The sequence below is a fragment of the Oratosquilla oratoria genome, chromosome 7, assembly GCF_046742065.1.
Source record: "Oratosquilla oratoria isolate Oo_2021 chromosome 7, ASM4674206v1, whole genome shotgun sequence".
Lineage (NCBI taxonomy): Eukaryota > Metazoa > Arthropoda > Malacostraca > Stomatopoda > Squillidae > Oratosquilla > Oratosquilla oratoria.
The window spans coordinates 45,006,546-45,012,545 of record NC_134783.1 but is presented as its reverse complement, the minus strand read 5'-3'; positions in this window follow the sequence as shown (position 1 = coordinate 45,012,545).

Genomic DNA, 6,000 nt, shown 5'->3' with positions numbered 1-6,000 from the left:
CGTGTGTAATAAAAACTTTAACCGTTAAAAAAGAAGGGCAACAAATCTTACGATTAGATCACCAGGAACAATGCCTTTAGAAACCGAAGCCGACAAAAAGAAGCGTCAAAGACATTTCTGGAAGTGGGTTACAGGTACTCGGAAAATTTCAAAAGCCGCTTTACAAAATGATAAGAGTTTGATTAGCCGACTACGGAATGAACATGCCCAAACTTTTCCAAACTTGTACCAGGCTGTCAAAAAATTTTGTGTTAAGGAATCTGTGCGGGAATTTCATCGAAAGGTGATTAAGTTCAATGATTCTCTACGAAACAACAAAGATTTTCAATATTCCGATGAAATGTTTGACAGTCTTGAACTTTTTGATGGACAAATTGAAGACAGTGGTTCTGAAGGTTTTATGAAGCATTACATTGTCGGGTAAAACTGGGCGTAGCCCGGCGCGAAGCGAGCAGCGCCGCAGGCCAAGCACCCACAGCGCAGCCGTGGCTGGCGAAGCCAGGTGCTTGTCATATTTAAAAAATAAATCACGATTATGTTTTAACATTTCTCTGAACTGCAAGAAGAAAATGGGTAAGAATTTTGGACGTGACGCTAAATCCACAGCTCGAATGGCTTGAATTCAACCCTAAACTGAATAAAATAACCTTACAACATCTAAAATAAATGTCGATATGTACAGGTAAACAATTATATGTAGTTTAGGAAATGGTTACCACAAACAACGTCGAGTCTGTACAAATTCAAACTAGGCTTAATGACCACCTTATGAGTCGATAGCCTTAAAAAAAAAAAAAAAAAAAAAAAAAAAATGGTATACACCAAACCGTTTCCACTGTTTAAATATTTCAATTCGCGAGCATCCTCGTATGGACCAATGTTGCTGTTCGCATGCCCTTTGTACTTTGAAGGCTAATTCTAGACTAGATACAAAACAAAATAAATTTTATCGTATGTTGCACGGCCTCTTGGTTACGATGATACACTGTAGATGATTTCTCATTAGTGACGGATCTCTGGATGTATAAAGAGAACGGAAGAGAGCACGTGGATCAGTTTTCGAGAACATGTAGGTAGACAGCGCTGGTGCATTCAGCTTCATTGAGTCATCTGGGCCAAGGTCAGGTTGCTGTCACCGTTGAGGGAAGAGAAACTGTTGTAGACTTCGAGTACACAATAACAGATTTCTTTCCAAAGAGGTCCTTCCCTTCACTTTGAAATCAATGCATCAATTTCATTTAACCTAACCTACTAACCTTTCATGACGTTAAAAAACGCCATAGCAAATGGAACGTATGGCCAACTACGGCATCAAAATAGGGGGCGGGGCATGGCATCACACCAAGTGCAGAGGGGAAGAAAGTCTGGTTTTGTTTCAAGTATTCCCAGAGTTTGGGGTGGCTGACACGCTGTGACCGATATTGGCGTACACATGAGGGAGAGGGGTGGGGTAGAATTGAGGGGGGTGTTAAGTAATTTCTCATGTGTAGGCAGTCTTTTTTATACTATATATATATATATATATATATATATATATATATATATATATATATATATATATATATATATATATATATATATATATATTACATAGTAGTACCATCAGAACCATCGACATCTTTCTGATGACTTGGAGGAAAGGGAGCACACGGAAAGGTGCGGTATTGTGACCAGAAGTATCACCTTTGCCCTAGGTACAGTGACGACACTCCTCAGTCGCCGGTTGATTTTATTCAGCTCGTGGCACAAACCCGTCTTCTCAAGCTTCCTTTGGGACTAGCATAGGGTTCAATACAAATTTTTCTTGTTCTCTGATTTTTTTATTGTTTGTGCAATCCAACAGTAAAGGGATTTTTTTTAAACACTAATCTTATCTTAGATTTTTCTGCATGCTATGAAATATTGTTTCGGAGTCTAGTTGGGGTGAAGATGGGGGGGGGGAGGCAATCGCATGCCCCCCCCCTTACTTGGTTTTGTTCAGTGTTTTGTGTCTATACAGTGTCTGTATAGACAAAAATTATTTTATTGCGGGGGGCATTAGTACCTATTTAGCAATGTGTGTGTGTGTATGTGTGTGTGCGCGCGCGCGCGTGCGTGGTTCAACATGCTCTTGGATCACGTACTGGACTCGTGATCGCCACCTACTATCCTTTTGTATGAGAGTTCTGTGGTTTGTATGGGTCCAAGTGATGTGTAATGCTGTATAGCGAGTGTGTATGCGTGTATGTGTGCGTATGTGTGTGGGTGCCTACGTGTGTTGTGTGTGTGTATTCACCTCGGATCTGCTGCAGTCTCTGTCGAGACAGCCAGACACCACCCTACGGCAGTGAGCTCAGAGCTCCTTATTAGCCAATCTCTGGGTAGGTCTGAGACCACTCACACACCACACACCGGGACAGCAAGGTCATAACTCCTTGACTAACGTCCCGTACCTACTCGCTGCTAGGTGAACAGGGGCTATACGTGAAAGGAGACAAACCCAACTTATCTCTGCCCGAACGGGGAATCGAACCCCGGTTCTTTGGCTTGTGAGGCTAGTGCTTTACCAATCCGCCACCGTGCCGTGTGCATTTAAGTGTGTGCGTCTACATGTCTATGTGTAATACATATACTTACAAAAACATAAAACATGCACACATGTACGCATAACAACACACACACACACAATACACGCACACGCGTACATGCGCGCACGCACACACACAAAATGTATATATACATGAACATTCACATATATACACATAATATTCATGCATGTTGGAACATGTTTATACTTATTATAACCGTTATTATGAATAACATTATTTCTTTATGACCGTGAGGTTCGTCCGACCTTAATCCTACAGGGGGCATTTGCCAAAGACAAGAAGATACTGTAATGCATACACATACAAACAGCATAAATGACTGATATTTCTGCAATCATAAAATATCAAAATGACGAGGGTAATGGTTCTATCAATGGCCTACGTATTGTTACATGAAAATATAAATAGAATAATATAAGCCTTACACGCTAGAAGAATTCTAGTTTTAACACTGTACAACAATACCTTTACATAAGGTTACGGTAGAATGTGGATACATCCACACGTTAATTTATATGTTATGGTGATGATGATTGTTATTGTTGTTTGTATCGTTTATGATCAAGTTTGCATAATGTGCAATTCTCATTTCCATGGATACATTTTCAAATGCGGCTATTCATAGTTATGATCTCCCTCATTTTAAATGTAAACGGAGATAGGGGTATTTCACTGTTGTTTAAACAAATGGTTAAAGTTTTATTCTTTTTTATTCGTTTGATTTAAATAATGGTGAGGTGAAAATCTAATATATATTAGAGTAATATATATTAGAGTATTTCACCCTTTTTAACCTTTAAAATGTGGAAAGTATTTCTGCCGCATCCTGTATTTAGTCGGAGTTATGTATCGGGGTTCTGCATCCAGTGGCAAGATGTAAAATTTTAACTTTTTCTGTATCAGGTACTCTTTGAATATAGCAAGAGCAGCATCATATAGGCTGTACAGAGGAATTTCACAGAAAGAAACGTTAGTGTCTTATAAGTGTATTCTGACTTGATCTTCTGCAGGATCTTCCCAAATCTCATTTATGGTCCACAACATGACGAAGGAAAAAAGTAATAAGATAAAGAAAAAATCTTCAAATCTATCTCATTATAAGAAAGAAAAAAAAAAAAAAGGATTTGATTGTTGAGCTAGGCAATATGGCAGCACGGTGAAGCTCAACCCAGACTGGCCCATCTACATCGATCACAGACTTTAGGTTTTAGTCGTCGGTCATAGCAAAGCGCACATAAATAATTGCCATGAAGGACAACGACGACAGCGACGTCAGAAAACATCTACAGCTTGGACAACGTGTATGACACAGCAAATTTTCATTTGTTGCATATTCACAAGCTTCAAAGGCAAACATTATTCTTCTGTGAAATCAGTTCTTATCCATTTATGGAAAACGAAATAATTACAAAATCAAATGTCAACCTTACATAAGATATCTTTGGTTATTATGAAAATGCTATACTGTACGGATGCGTTGGGCATGACAAACATATTGTGGCAAGCATTAACTTCACATGGAGAGTGAATACCAACACAGCGCTGAAACAGTGCACATGAAACAAACACAGCTAGACCTCAGTGCCTCACTTCACAATGAAAGTGAAAGTGAGTTTGCAGCCTTCTGGGTCCACTGCAGGACCATTGGCTTATCCCTTGCGGGACGATACAGCCTCTGTATCCCACCTTGGTGGCTTCAATGGTAGTAATAAAAATAATGATGTTATAATAACAATGATAATAGCATAATAATGAAAGCACTAAGAAAATGATGTCAGGAATGCCTAAACTATCCTACAACAGAATGCACTGCCAATTTAGACTGATTTTCCATACAGCGTTTGAACCGTGTATAGAATAATAATAATAATAATGATAATAATAGTAATAAACCTTTATAAACAATTCATGAATATTTCATACTGACAGGGACATCCTTTAAAAATCCTGTAAACTGATGAATGTCAAAACTAAAATTTACAACAGCAATTACACTGATAAGCAATGAATGCATTTATTAACTCGCACATAATATTGCACATTCATCATTATAGTAATGTATGTACACATTCATATGCATATTTAATATGTGCAAAACACAAATACATTTACACATGCCAATGTGCATGCATGCACACACACATATATATATACATATGTATACATACATACATATATATGTATATATATATATGTGTGTGTGTGTATGCATGTAAGAAAGTGGAAGAAGGCACGAGACTAGTTCAGAGTTTATTCCTAACTTGGTATGCTCTAAGCTTCTCCAGATAAAAGAGGAAGTTTAGAGCAAAACTGGTCAGGAATAAAAATGCCTTCTATTTCTACCCACTTCAAATTGTCATAATGTCTGAATATGTATGTTATATACACACACATATTATATATATATATATATATATATATATATATATATATATATATATATATATATATATATATATGCCTGCAAAAACATGACCACATGCAAAACATCACTTCAGTGTTCTATCAGTTTTACTATATATATATATATATATATATGCCTCCAAAAACATGACCACATGCAAAACATCACTTCAGTGTTCTACCAGTTTTACTATATATATATATTATATATATATATGAAAGCCATATGATAACTCAGAACATTTAACATGCTTTAGGGAAAATCTTTCTATAAAAATCATGATAATAATAGTAGTAGTTAAAAAAAAGGTGCATTGTCAAATGTTTGTGACTACTTTCAAATGCCAGAGAGCAATTTCCTATTGCTCACATATCTGTGAAATTTTGGTGGGGGAGGTAGACACAGGAGATGACTAGTAATAGTAACACTAATAGTTTTGTAACTACAAGTTACTGTTACTGTTATGCCTATGTCATGAGTCGGGGTGTTTGATTTCAAGGATGGGTGTTGAGGTGAGGACTGTCAAACACCACAAGGAACAATCTGTGTTGTGGTCACTATTTACATTTACAAACAATCTCTTTTGCTTGAAATGCAAGGTCAACTAGCAGTCATCCGTAGCTGCCAGAGTCAAACACAAAGTCCTAGTCTCTGTAATTTCTAGTATTCTAGAATTATCCTGAAATCTAAGAGTCATACAAGGGTATTTACTTTATGAATCCACTTTTTGTCATGTGTTTTTGTATGCCACAAATGTGGAACTTACACCCAGAAGCACTTATCAATAGTTAAAGACATCCCTTTTGTCCTGTTGTCATACAGCTATAGCAAGTGGTAGGTACTCTGTGATACTAATGCCCCAATCAATAAGTACTCATATGGCAGTAGTTAGCATCTTGCAAAGCTGCAATAAGGGCCTCTGTTTAAAGTGAACATTTACAATACAAACAAATTATCAAGGGCTCATTCATGTTGTAAACTTATCACCTAGAGTTTTGAGCTTCCTAC